The sequence below is a fragment of the Humulus lupulus genome, chromosome 1, assembly GCF_963169125.1.
Source record: "Humulus lupulus chromosome 1, drHumLupu1.1, whole genome shotgun sequence".
NCBI lineage: Eukaryota > Viridiplantae > Streptophyta > Magnoliopsida > Rosales > Cannabaceae > Humulus > Humulus lupulus.
The window spans coordinates 587052-602544 of NC_084793.1; positions in this window are offsets into that span (position 1 = coordinate 587052).

Consider the following 15493-nt stretch of genomic DNA (forward strand, 5'->3'; position numbering starts at 1 on the left):
TCCTAATTCAACCAAACAAAAAAATTAACCTTTCAGGCCAAATCTCCTAGGCAGCTGCCTAGGGCTCCGAAGCGATTTCGTAATTCACTCATATTTCTCTCTAACAAGCTCTAATTTTTTTTAATCTTTTCCCATCTCTATAATATTTTATAGGGCTACTATTGACCGTGAATTGGGGTCCTAATTCAACCAAACAAAAAAATTAACCTTTCAGGCCAAATCTCCTAGGCAGCTGCCTAGGGCTCCGAAGCGATTTCGTAATTCACTCATATTTCTCTCTAACAAGCTCTAATTTTTTTTAATCTTTTCCCATCTCTATAATATTTTATAGGGATATTATTGACCGTGAATTGGGGTCCTAATTCAACCAAACAAAAAAATTTACCTTTCAGGCCAAATCTCCTAGGCAGCTGCCTAGGGCTCCGAAGCGATTTGGTAATTCACTCATATTTCTCTCTAACAAGCTCTAATTTTTTTGAAAATTTTCCCATCTAAATAATATTATATAGGGCAATTATTAACCATGAATTGGTGTCGTAATTCAACCAAACAAAAAAATTGACCTTTCAGGCCAAATCTCCTAGGCAGCTGCCTAGGGCTCCGAAGCGATTTCGTAATTCACTCATATATCTCTCTAACAAGCTCTATTTTTTTTGAACCTTTTCCCATCTCAATAATATTATATAGGGTTATTATTGACCATGAATTGGGGTCCTAATTTAACCAAACAAAAAAATTGACCTTTCAGGCCAAATCTCCTAGGCAGCTGCCTAAGGCACCGAAGCGATTTCGTAATTCACTCATATTTCTCTCTAACAAGCTCTAATTTTTTTGAACCTTTTCCCATCTCAATTATATTATATAGGGCAATTATTGACCATGAATTGGGGTCCTAATTTAACCAAACAAAAAAATTGACCTATCAGGCCAAATCTCCTAGGCAGCTGCCTAAGGCACCGAAGCGATTTCGTAATTCACTCATATTTCTCTCTAACAAGCTCTAATTTTTTTGAACCTTTTCCCATCTCAATAATAATATATAGGGCTATTATTGACCATGAATTCGAGTCGTAATTCAACCAAACAAAAAAAATGACCTTTCAGGCCAAATCTCCTAGGCAGCTACCTAGGGCTCCGAAGCGATTTCGTTATTCACTCATATTTCTCTCTAACAAGCTCTAATTTTTTTGAACCTTTTCCCATCTCAATAATATTATATAGGGCTATTATTGACCATGAATTGGGGTCCTAATTCAACCAAACAAAAAAATTAACCTTTCAGGCCAAATCTCCTAGGCAGCTGCCTAGGGCTCCGAAGCGATTTCGTAATTCACTCATATTTCTCTCTAACAAGCTCTAATTTTTTTTAATCTTTTCCCATCTCTATAATATTTTATAGGGCTACTATTGACCGTGAATTGGGGTCCTAATTCAACCAAACAAAAAAATTAACCTTTCAGGCCAAATCTCCTAGGCAGCTGCCTAGGGCTCCGAAGCGATTTCGTAATTCACTCATATTTCTCTCTAACAAGCTCTAATTTTTTTTAATCTTTTCCCATCTCTATAATATTTTATAGGGCTATTATTGACCGTGAATTGGGGTCCTAATTCAACCAAACAAAAAAATTTACCTTTCAGGCCAAATCTCCTAGGCAGCTGCCTAGGGCTCCGAAGCGATTTGGTAATTCACTCATATTTCTCTCTAACAAGCTCTAATTTTTTTGAAAATTTTCCCATCTAAATAATATTATATAGGGCAATTATTAACCATGAATTGGTGTCCTAATTCAACCAAACAAAAAAATTGACCTTTCAGGCCAAATCTCCTAGGCAGCTGCCTAGGGCTCCGAAGCGATTTCGTAATTCACTCATATATCTCTCTAACAAGCTCTATTTTTTTTTAACCTTTTCCCATCTAAATAATATTATATAGGGCTATTATTGACCATGAATTGGGGTCCTAATTTAACCAAACAAAAAAATTGACCTTTCAGGCCAAATCTCCTAGGCAGCTGCCTAAGGCACCGAAGCGATTTCGTAATTCACTCATATTTCTCTCTAACAAGCTCTAATTTTTTTGAACCTTTTCCCATCTCAATAATATTATATAGGGCTATTATTGACCATGAATTGGGGTCCTAATTCAACCAAACAAAAAAATTAACCTTTCAGGCCAAATCTCCTAGGCAGCTGCCTAGGGCTCCGAAGCGATTTCGTAATTCACTCATATTTCTCTCTAACAAGCTCTAATTTTTTTTAATCTTTTCCCATCTCTATAATATTTTATAGGGCTACTATTGACCGTGAATTGGGGTCCTAATTCAACCAAACAAAAAAATTAACCTTTCAGGCCAAATCTCCTAGGCAGCTGCCTAGGGCTCCGAAGCGATTTCGTAATTCACTCATATTTCTCTCTAACAAGCTCTAATTTTTTTTAATCTTTTCCCATCTCTATAATATTTTATAGGGCTATTATTGACCGTGAATTGGGGTCCTAATTCAACCAAACAAAAAAATTTACCTTTCAGGCCAAATCTCCTAGGCAGCTGCCTAGGGCTCCGAAGCGATTTGGTAATTCACTCATATTTCTCTCTAACAAGCTCTAATTTTTTTGAAAATTTTCCCATCTAAATAATATTATATAGGGCAATTATTAACCATGAATTGGTGTCCTAATTCAACCAAACAAAAAAATTGACCTTTCAGGCCAAATCTCCTAGGCAGCTGCCTAGGGCTCCGAAGCGATTTCGTAATTCACTCATATATCTCTCTAACAAGCTCTATTTTTTTTTAACCTTTTCCCATCTAAATAATATTATATAGGGCTATTATTGACCATGAATTGGGGTCCTAATTTAACCAAACAAAAAAATTGACCTTTCAGGCCAAATCTCCTAGGCAGCTGCCTAAGGCACCGAAGCGATTTCGTAATTCACTCATATTTCTCTCTAACAAGCTCTAATTTTTTTGAACCTTTTCCCATCTCAATAATATTATATAGGGCTATTATTGACCATGAATTGGGGTCCTAATTTAACCAAACAAAAAAATTGACCTTTCAGGCCAAATCTCCTAGGCAGCTGCCTAAGGCACCGAAGCGATTTCGTAATTCACTCATATTTCTCTGTAACAAGCTCTAATTTTTTTGAACCTTTTCCCATCTCAATAATATTATATAGGGCTATTATTGACCATGAATTGGAGTCCTAATTCAACCAAACAAAAAAAAATGACCTTTCAGGCCAAATCTCCTAGGCAGCTACCTAGGGCTCCGAAGCGATTTCGTTATTCACTCATATTTCTCTCTTACAAGCTCTAATTTTTTTGAACCTTTTCCCATCTCAATAATATTATATAGGGCTATTATTGGCCATGAATTGGGGTCCTAATTCAACCAAACAAAAAAATTAACCTTTCAGGCCAAATCTCCTAGGCAGCTGCCTAGGGCTCCGAAGCGATTTCGTAATTCACTCATATTTCTCTCTAACAAGCTCTAATTTTTTTTAATCTTTTCCCATCTCTATAATATTTTATAGGGCTATTATTGACCGTGAATTGGGGTCCTAATTCAACCAAACAAAAAAATTGACCTTTCAGGCCAAATCTCCTAGGCAGCTGCCTAGGGCTCCGAAGCGATTTTGTAATTCACTCATATTTCTCTCTAACAAGCTCTAATTTTTTTGAAACTTTTCCCATCTCAATAATATTATATAGGGCTATTATTGACTATGAATTGGGGTCCTAATTCAACCAAACAAAAAAATTGGCCATTCAGGCCAAATCTCCTAGGCTGCTGCCTAGGGCTCCGAAGCGATTTCGTAATTCACTCATATATCTCTCTAACAAGCTCTAATTTTTTTGAACCTATTCCCATATCAATAATATTATATAGGGCTATTATTGACCATGAATTGGGGTCCTAATTTAACCAAACAAAAAAATTGACCTTTCCGGCCAAATCTCCTAGGCAGCTGCCTAGGGCTCCGAAGCGATTTCGTAATTCACTCATATTTCTCTCTAACAAGCTCTAATTTTTTTGAATCTTTTCCCATCTCTATAATATTTTATAGGGCTATTATTGACCGTGAATTGGGGTCCTAATTCAACCAAACAAAAAAATTGACCTTTCAGGCCAAATCTCCTAGGCAGCTGCCTAGGGCTCCGAAGCGATTTGGTAATTCACTCATATTTCTCTCTAACAAGCTCTAAATTTTTTGAAAATTTTCCCATCTAAATAATATTATATAGGGCAATTATTAACCATGAATTGGTGTCCTAATTCAACCAAACAAAAAAATTGACCTTTCAGGCCAAATCTCCTAGGCAGCTGCCTAGGGCTCCGAAGCGATTTCGTAATTCACTCATATATCTCTCTAACAAGCTCTAATTTTTTTGAACCTTTTCCCATCTCAATAATATTATATAGGGCTATTATTGACCATGAATTGGGGTCCTAATTTAACCAAACAAAAAAATTGACCTTTCAGGCCAAATCTCCTAGTCAACTGCCTAAGGCACCGAAGCGATTTCGTAATTCACTCATATTTCTCTCTAACAAGCTCTAATTTTTTTGAACCTTTTCCCATCTCAATAATATTATATAGGTCTATTATTGACCATGAATTGGAGTCCTAATTCAACCAAACAAAAAAATTGACCTTTCAGGCCAAATCTCCTAGGCAGCTGCCTAGGGCTCCGAAGCGATTTCGTAATTCACTCATATATCTCTCTAACAAGCTCTAATATTTTTGAACCTATTCCCATCTCAATAATATTATATAGGGCTATTATTGACCATGAATTGGGGTCCTAATTTAACCAAACAAAAAAATTGACCTTTCAGGCCAAATCTTCTAGGCAGCTGCCTAAGGCACCGAAGCGATTTCGTAATTCACTCATATTTCTCTCTAACAAGCTCTAATTTTTTTGAACCTTTTCCCATCTCAATAATATTATATAGGGCTATTATTGACCATGAATTGGAGTCCTAATTCAACCAAACAAAAAAAATGACCTTTCAGGCCAAATCTCCTAGGCAGCTTCCTAGGGCTCCGAAGCGATTTCGTTATTCACTCATATTGCTCTCTAACAAGCTCTAATTTTTTTGAACCTTTACCCATCTCAATAATATTATATAGGGCTATTATTGACCATGAATTGGGGTCCTAATTCAACCAAACAAAAAAATTGACCTTTCAGGCCAAATCTCCTAGGCAGCTGCCTAGGGCTCCGAAGCGATTTCGTAATTCACTCATATTTCTCTCTAACAAGCTCTAATTTTTTTTAATCTTTTCCCATCTCTATAATATTTTATAGGGCTATTATTGACCGTGAATTGGGGTCCTAATTCAACCAAACAAAAAAATTGACCTTTCAGGCCAAATCTCCTAGGCAGCTGCCTAGGGCTCCGAAGCGATTTTGTAATTCACTCATATTTCTCTCTAACAAGCTCTAATTTTTTTGAAACTTTTCCCCTCTCAATAATATTATATAGGGCTATTATTGACTATGAATTGGGGTCCTAATTCAACCAAACAAAAAAATTGGCCATTCAGGCCAAATCTCCTAGGCTGCTGCCTAGGGCTCCGAAGCGATTTCGTAATTCACTCATATATCTCTCTAACAAGCTCTAATTTTTTTGAACCTATTCCCATATCAATAATATTATATAGGGCTATTATTGACCATGAATTGGGGTCCTAATTTAACCAAACAAAAAAATTGACCTTTCCGGCCAAATCTCCTAGGCAGCTGCCTAGGGCTCCGAAGCGATTTCGTAATTCACTCATATTTCTCTCTAACAAGCTCTAATTTTTTTGAATCTTTTCCCATCTCTATAATATTTTATAGGGCTATTATTGACCGTGAATTGGGGTCCTAATTCAACCAAACAAAAAAATTGACCTTTCAGGCCAAATCTCCTAGGCAGCTGCCTAGGGCTCCGAAACGATTTGGTAATTCACTCATATTTCTCTCTAACAAGCTCTAAATTTTTTGAAAATTTTCCCATCTAAATAATATTATATAGGGCAATTATTAACCATGAATTGGTGTCCTAATTCAACCAAACAAAAAAATTGACCTTTCAGGCCAAATCTCCTAGGCAGCTGCCTAGGGCTCCGAAGCGATTTCGTAATTCACTCATATATCTCTCTAACAAGCTCTAATTTTTTTGAACCTTTTCCCATCTCAATAATATTATATAGGGCTATTATTGACCATGAATTGGGGTCCTAATTTAACCAAACAAAAAAATTGACCTTTCAGGCCAAATCTCCTAGTCAACTGCCTAAGGCACCGAAGCGATTTCGTAATTCACTCATATTTCTCTCTAACAAGCTCTAATTTTTTTGAACCTTTTCCCATCTCAATAATATTATATAGGTCTATTATTGACCATGAATTGGAGTCCTAATTCAACCAAACAAAAAAATTGACCTTTCAGGCCAAATCTCCTAGGCAGCTGCCTAGGGCTCCGAAGCGATTTCGTAATTCACTCATATATCTCTCTAACAAGCCCTAATATTTTTGAACCTATTCCCATCTCAATAATATTATATAGGGCTATTATTGACCATGAATTGGGGTCCTAATTTAACCAAACAAAAAAATTGACCTTTCAGGCCAAATCTTCTAGGCAGCTGCCTAAGGCACCGAAGCGATTTCGTAATTCACTCATATTTCTCTCTAACAAGCTCTAATTTTTTTGAACCTTTTCCCATCTCAATAATATTATATAGGGCTATTATTGACCATGAATTGGAGTCCTAATTCAACCAAACAAAAAAAATGACCTTTCAGGCCAAATCTCCTAGGCAGCTACCTAGGGCTCCGAAGCGATTTCGTTATTCACTCATATTGCTCTCTAACAAGCTCTAATTTTTTTGAACCTTTACCCATCTCAATAATATTATATAGGGCTATTATTGACCATGAATTGGAGTCCTAATTCAACCAAACAAAAAAATTGACCTTTCAGGCCAAATCTCCTAGGCAGCTGCCTAGGGCTCCGAAGCGATTTCGTAATTCACTCATATTTCTCTCTAACAAGCTCTAATTTTTTTTAATCTTTTCCCATCTCTATAATATTTTATAGGGCTATTATTGACCGTGAATTGGGGTCCTAATTCAACCAAACAAAAAAATTGACCTTTCAGGCCAAATCTCCTAGGCAGCTGCCTAGGGCTCCGAAGCGATTTTGTAATTCACTCATATTTCTCTCTAACAAGCTCTAATTTTTTTGAAACTTTTCCCATCTCAATAATATTATATAGGGCTATTATTGACTATGAATTGGGGTCCTAATTCAACCAAACAAAAAAATTGGCCATTCAGGCCAAATCTCCTAGGCTGCTGCCTAGGGCTCCGAAGCGATTTCGTAATTCACTCATATATCTCTCTAACAAGCTCTAATTTTTTTGAACCTATTCCCATATCAATAATATTATATAGGGCTATTATTGACCATGAATTGGGGTCCTAATTTAACCAAACAAAAAAATTGACCTTTCCGGCCAAATCTCCTAGGCAGCTGCCTAGGGCTCCGAAGCGATTTCGTAATTCACTCATATTTCTCTCTAACAAGCTCTAATTTTTTTGAATCTTTTCCCATCTCTATAATATTTTATAGGGCTATTATTGACCGTGAATTGGGGTCCTAATTCAACCAAACAAAAAAATTGACCTTTCAGGCCAAATCTCCTAGGCAGCTGCCTAGGGCTCCGAAGCGATTTGGTAATTCACTCATATTTCTCTCTAACAAGCTCTAAATTTTTTGAAAATTTTCCCATCTAAATAATATTATTTAGGGCAATTATTAACCATGAATTGGTGTCCTAATTCAACCAAACAAAAAAATTGACCTTTCAGGCCAAATCTCCTAGGCAGCTGCCTAGGGCTCCGAAGCGATTTCGTAATTCACTCATATATCTCTCTAACAAGCTCTAATTTTTTTGAACCTTTTCCCATCTCAATAATATTATATAGGGCTATTATTGACCATGAATTGGGGTCCTAATTTAACCAAACAAAAAAATTGACCTTTCAGGCCAAATCTCATAGTCAACTGCCTAAGGCACCGAAGCGATTTCGTAATTCACTCATATTTCTCTCTAACAAGCTCTAATTTTTTTGAACCTTTTCCCATCTCAATAATATTATATAGGTCTATTATTGACCATGAATTGGAGTCCTAATTCAACCAAACAAAAAAATTGACCTTTCAGGCCAAATCTCCTAGGCAGCTGCCTAGGGCTCCGAAGCGATTTCGTAATTCACTCATATATCTCTCTAACAAGCTCTAATATTTTTGAACCTATTCCCATCTCAATAATATTATATAGGTCTATTATTGACCATGAATTGGGGTCCTAATTTAACCAAACAAAAAAATTGACCTTTCAGGCCAAATCTTCTAGGCAGCTGCCTAAGGCACCGAAGCGATTTCGTAATTCACTCATATTTCTCTCTAACAAGCTCTAATTTTTTTGAACCTTTTCCCATCTCAATAATATTATATAGGGCTATTATTGACCATGAATTGGAGTCCTAATTCAACCAAACAAAAAAAATGACCTTTCAGGCCAAATCTCCTAGGCAGCTACCTAGGGCTCCGAAGCGATTTCGTTATTCACTCATATTGCTCTCTAACAAGCTCTAATTTTTTTGAACCTTTACCCATCTCAATAATATTATATAGGGCTATTATTGACCATGAATTGGGGTCCTAATTCAACCAAACAAAAAAATTGACCTTTCAGGCCAAATCTCATAGTCAACTGCCTAAGGCACCGAAGCGATTTCGTAATTCACTCATATTTCTCTCTAACAAGCTCTAATTTTTTTGAACCTTTTCCCATCTCAATAATATTATATAGGTCTATTATTGACCATGAATTGGAGTCCTAATTCAACCAAACAAAAAAATTGACCTTTCAGGCCAAATCTCCTAGGCAGCTGCCTAGGGCTCCGAAGCGATTTCGTAATTCACTCATATATCTCTCTAACAAGCTCTAATATTTTTGAACCTATTCCCATCTCAATAATATTATATAGGGCTATTATTGACCATGAATTGGGGTCCTAATTTAACCAAACAAAAAAATTGGCCATTCAGGCCAAATCTCCTAGGCTGCTGCCTAGGGCTCCGAAGCGATTTCGTAATTCACTCATATATCTCTCTAACAAGCTCTAATTTTTTTGAACCTATTCCCATATCAATAATATTATATAGGGCTATTATTGACCATGAATTGGGGTCCTAATTTAACCAAACAAAAAAATTGACCTTTCCGGCCAAATCTCCTAGGCAGCTGCCTAGGGCTCCGAAGCGATTTCGTAATTCACTCATATTTCTCTCTAACAAGCTCTAATTTTTTTGAATCTTTTCCCATCTCTATAATATTTTATAGGGCTATTATTGACCGTGAATTGGGGTCCTAATTCAACCAAACAAAAAAATTGACCTTTCAGGCCAAATCTCCTAGGCAGCTGCCTAGGGCTCCGAAGCGATTTGGTAATTCACTCATATTTCTCTCTAACAAGCTCTAAATTTTTTGAAAATTTTCCCATCTAAATAATATTATATAGGGCAATTATTAACCATGAATTGGTGTCCTAATTCAACCAAACAAAAAAATTGACCTTTCAGGCCAAATCTCCTAGGCAGCTGCCTAGGGCTCCGAAGCGATTTCGTAATTCACTCATATATCTCTCTAACAAGCTCTAATTTTTTTGAACCTTTTCCCATCTCAATAATATTATATAGGGCTATTATTGACCATGAATTGGGGTCCTAATTTAACCAAACAAAAAAATTGACCTTTCAGGCCAAATCTCCTAGTCAACTGCCTAAGGCACCGAAGCGATTTCGTAATTCACTCATATTTCTCTCTAACAAGCTCTAATTTTTTTGAACCTTTTCCCATCTCAATAATATTATATAGGTCTATTATTGACCATGAATTGGAGTCCTAATTCAACCAAACAAAAAAATTGACCTTTCAGGCCAAATCTCCTAGGCAGCTGCCTAGGGCTCCGAAGCGATTTCGTAATTCACTCATATATCTCTCTAACAAGCTCTAATATTTTTGAACCTATTCCCATCTCAATAATATTATATAGGGCTATTATTGACCATGAATTGGGGTCCTAATTTAACCAAACAAAAAAATTGACCTTTCAGGCCAAATCTTCTAGGCAGCTGCCTAAGGCACCGAAGCGATTTCGTAATTCACTCATATTTCTCTCTAACAAGCTCTAATTTTTTTGAACCTTTTCCCATCTCAATAATATTATATAGGGCTATTATTGACCATGAATTGGAGTCCTAATTCAACCAAACAAAAAAAATGACCTTTCAGGCCAAATCTCCTAGGCAGCTACCTAGGGCTCCGAAGCGATTTCGTTATTCACTCATATTGCTCTCTAACAAGCTCTAATTTTTTTGAACCTTTACCCATCTCAATAATATTATATAGGGCTATTATTGACCATGAATTGGGGTCCTAATTCAACCAAACAAAAAAATTGACCTTTCAGGCCAAATCTCATAGTCAACTGCCTAAGGCACCGAAGCGATTTCGTAATTCACTCATATTTCTCTCTAACAAGCTCTAATTTTTTTGAACCTTTTCCCATCTCAATAATATTATATAGGTCTATTATTGACCATGAATTGGAGTCCTAATTCAACCAAACAAAAAAATTGACCTTTCAGGCCAAATCTCCTAGGCAGCTGCCTAGGGCTCCGAAGCGATTTCGTAATTCACTCATATATCTCTCTAACAAGCTCTAATATTTTTGAACCTATTCCCATCTCAATAATATTATATAGGGCTATTATTGACCATGAATTGGGGTCCTAATTTAACCAAACAAAAAAATTGGCCATTCAGGCCAAATCTCCTAGGCTGCTGCCTAGGGCTCCGAAGCGATTTCGTAATTCACTCATATATCTCTCTAACAAGCTCTAATTTTTTTGAACCTATTCCCATATCAATAATATTATATAGGGCTATTATTGACCATGAATTGGGGTCCTAATTTAACCAAACAAAAAAATTGACCTTTCCGGCCAAATCTCCTAGGCAGCTGCCTAGGGCTCCGAAGCGATTTCGTAATTCACTCATATTTCTCTCTAACAAGCTCTAATTTTTTTGAATCTTTTCCCATCTCTATAATATTTTATAGGGCTATTATTGACCGTGAATTGGGGTCCTAATTCAACCAAACAAAAAAATTGACCTTTCAGGCCAAATCTCCTAGGCAGCTGCCTAGGGCTCCGAAGCGATTTGGTAATTCACTCATATTTCTCTCTAACAAGCTCTAAATTTTTTGAAAATTTTCCCATCTAAATAATATTATATAGGGCAATTATTAACCATGAATTGGTGTCCTAATTCAACCAAACAAAAAAATTGACCTTTCAGGCCAAATCTCCTAGGCAGCTGCCTAGGGCTCCGAAGCGATTTCGTAATTCACTCATATATCTCTCTAACAAGCTCTAATTTTTTTGAACCTTTTCCCATCTCAATAATATTATATAGGGCTATTATTGACCATGAATTGGGGTCCTAATTTAACCAAACAAAAAAATTGACCTTTCAGGCCAAATCTCCTAGTCAACTGCCTAAGGCACCGAAGCGATTTCGTAATTCACTCATATTTCTCTCTAACAAGCTCTAATTTTTTTGAACCTTTTCCCATCTCAATAATATTATATAGGTCTATTATTGACCATGAATTGGAGTCCTAATTCAACCAAACAAAAAAATTGACCTTTCAGGCCAAATCTCCTAGGCAGCTGCCTAGGGCTCCGAAGCGATTTCGTAATTCACTCATATATCTCTCTAACAAGCTCTAATATTTTTGAACCTATTCCCATCTCAATAATATTATATAGGGCTATTATTGACCATGAATTGGGGTCCTAATTTAACCAAACAAAAAAATTGACCTTTCAGGCCAAATCTTCTAGGCAGCTGCCTAAGGCACCGAAGCGATTTCGTAATTCACTCATATTTCTCTCTAACAAGCTCTAATTTTTTTGAACCTTTTCCCATCTCAATAATATTATATAGGGCTATTATTGACCATGAATTGGAGTCCTAATTCAACCAAACAAAAAAAATGACCTTTCAGGCCAAATCTCCTAGGCAGCTACCTAGGGCTCCGAAGCGATTTCGTTATTCACTCATATTGCTCTCTAACAAGCTCTAATTTTTTTGAACCTTTACCCATCTCAATAATATTATATAGGGCTATTATTGACCATGAATTGGGGTCCTAATTCAACCAAACAAAAAAATTGACCTTTCAGGCCAAATCTCCTAGGCAGCTGCCTAGGGCTCCGAAGCGATTTCGTAATTCACTCATATTTCTCTCTAACAAGCTCTAATTTTTTTTAATCTTTTCCCATCTCTATAATATTTTATAGGGCTATTATTGACCGTGAATTGGGGTCCTAATTCAACCAAACAAAAAAATTGACCTTTCAGGCCAAATCTCCTAGGCAGCTGCCTAGGGCTCCGAAGCGATTTTGTAATTCACTCATATTTCTCTCTAACAAGCTCTAATTTTTTTGAAACTTTTCCCATCTCAATAATATTATATAGGGCTATTATTGACTATGAATTGGGGTCCTAATTCAACCAAACAAAAAAATTGGCCATTCAGGCCAAATCTCCTAGGCTGCTGCCTAGGGCTCCGAAGCGATTTCGTAATTCACTCATATATCTCTCTAACAAGCTCTAATTTTTTTGAACCTATTCCCATATCAATAATATTATATAGGGCTATTATTGACCATGAATTGGGGTCCTAATTTAACCAAACAAAAAAATTGACCTTTCCGGCCAAATCTCCTAGGCAGCTGCCTAGGGCTCCGAAGCGATTTCGTAATTCACTCATATTTCTCTCTAACAAGCTCTAATTTTTTTGAATCTTTTCCCATCTCTATAATATTTTATAGGGCTATTATTGACCGTGAATTGGGGTCCTAATTCAACCAAACAAAAAAATTGACCTTTCAGGCCAAATCTCCTAGGCAGCTGCCTAGGGCTCCGAAGCGATTTGGTAATTCACTCATATTTCTCTCTAACAAGCTCTAAATTTTTTGAAAATTTTCCCATCTAAATAATATTATATAGGGCAATTATTAACCATGAATTGGTGTCCTAATTCAACCAAACAAAAAAATTGACCTTTCAGGCCAAATCTCCTAGGCAGCTGCCTAGGGCTCCGAAGCGATTTCGTAATTCACTCATATATCTCTCTAACAAGCTCTAATTTTTTTGAACCTTTTCCCATCTCAATAATATTATATAGGGCTATTATTGACCATGAATTGGGGTCCTAATTTAACCAAACAAAAAAATTGACCTTTCAGGCCAAATCTCCTAGTCAACTTCCTAAGGCACCGAAGCGATTTCGTAATTCACTCATATTTCTCTCTAACAAGCTCTAATTTTTTTGAACCTTTTCCCATCTCAATAATATTATATAGGTCTATTATTGACCATGAATTGGAGTCCTAATTCAACCAAACAAAAAAATTGACCTTTCAGGCCAAATCTCCTAGGCAGCTGCCTAGGGCTCCGAAGCGATTTCGTAATTCACTCATATATCTCTCTAACAAGCTCTAATATTTTTGAACCTATTCCCATCTCAATAATATTATATAGGGCTATTATTGACCATGAATTGGGGTCCTAATTTAACCAAACAAAAAAATTGACCTTTCAGGCCAAATCTTCTAGGCAGCTGCCTAAGGCACCGAAGCGATTTCGTAATTCACTCATATTTCTCTCTAACAAGCTCTAATTTTTTTGAACCTTTTCCCATCTCAATAATATTATATAGGGCTATTATTGACCATGAATTGGAGTCCTAATTCAACCAAACAAAAAAAATGACCTTTCAGGCCAAATCTCCTAGGCAGCTACCTAGGGCTCCGAAGCGATTTCGTTATTCACTCATATTGCTCTCTAACAAGCTCTAATTTTTTTGAACCTTTACCCATCTCAATAATATTATATAGGGCTATTATTGACCATGAATTGGGGTCCTAATTCAACCAAACAAAAAAATTAACCTTTCAGGCCAAATCTCCTAGGCAGCTGCCTAGGGCTCCGAAGCGATTTCGTAATTCACTCATATTTCTCTCTAACAAGCTGTAATTTTTTTTAATCTTTTCCCATCTCTATAATATTTTATAGGGCTATTATTGACCGTGAATTGGGGTCCTAATTCAACCAAACAAAAAAATTGACCTTTCAGGCCAAATCTCCTAGGCAGCTGCCTAGGGCTCCGAAGCGATTTTGTAATTCACTCATATTTCTCTCTAACAAGCTCTAATTTTTTTGAAACTTTTCCCATCTCAATAATATTATATAGGGCTATTATTGACTATGAATTGGGGTCCTAATTCAACCAAACAAAAAAATTGGCCATTCAGGCCAAATCTCCTAGGCTGCTGCCTAGGGCTCCGAAGCGATTTCGTAATTCACTCATATATCTCTCTAACAAGCTCTAATTTTTTTGAACCTATTCCCATATCAATAATATTATATAGGGCTATTATTGACCATGAATTGGGGTCCTAATTTAACCAAACAAAAAAATTGACCTTTCCGGCCAAATCTCCTAGGCAGCTGCCTAGGGCTCCGAAGCGATTTCGTAATTCACTCATATTTCTCTCTAACAAGCTCTAATTTTTTTGAATCTTTTCCCATCTCTATAATATTTTATAGGGCTATTATTGACCGTGAATTGGGGTCCTAATTCAACCAAACAAAAAAATTGACCTTTCAGGCCAAATCTCCTAGGCAGCTGCCTAGGGCTCCGAAGCGATTTGGTAATTCACTCATATTTCTCTCTAACAAGCTCTAAATTTTTTGAAAATTTTCCCATCTAAATAATATTATATAGGGCAATTATTAACCATGAATTGGTGTCCTAATTCAACCAAACAAAAAAATTGACCTTTCAGGCCAAATCTCCTAGGCAGCTGCCTAGGGCTCCGAAGCGATTTCGTAATTCACTCATATATCTCTCTAACAAGCTCTAATTTTTTTGAACCTTTTCCCATCTCAATAATATTATATAGGGCTATTATTGACCATGAATTGGGGTCCTAATTTAACCAAACAAAAAAATTGACCTTTCAGGCCAAATCTCCTAGTCAACTGCCTAAGGCACCGAAGCGATTTCGTAATTCACTCATATTTCTCTCTAACAAGCTCTAATTTTTTTGAACCTTTTCCCATCTCAATAATATTATATAGGTCTATTATTGACCATGAATTGGAGTCCTAATTCAACCAAACAAAAAAATTGACCTTTCAGGCCAAATCTCCTAGGCAGCTGCCTAGGGCTCCGAAGCGATTTCGTAATTCACTCATATATCTCTCTAACAAGCTCTAATATTTTTGAACCTATTCCCATCTCAATAATATTATATAGGGCTATTATTGACCATGAATTGGGGTCCTAA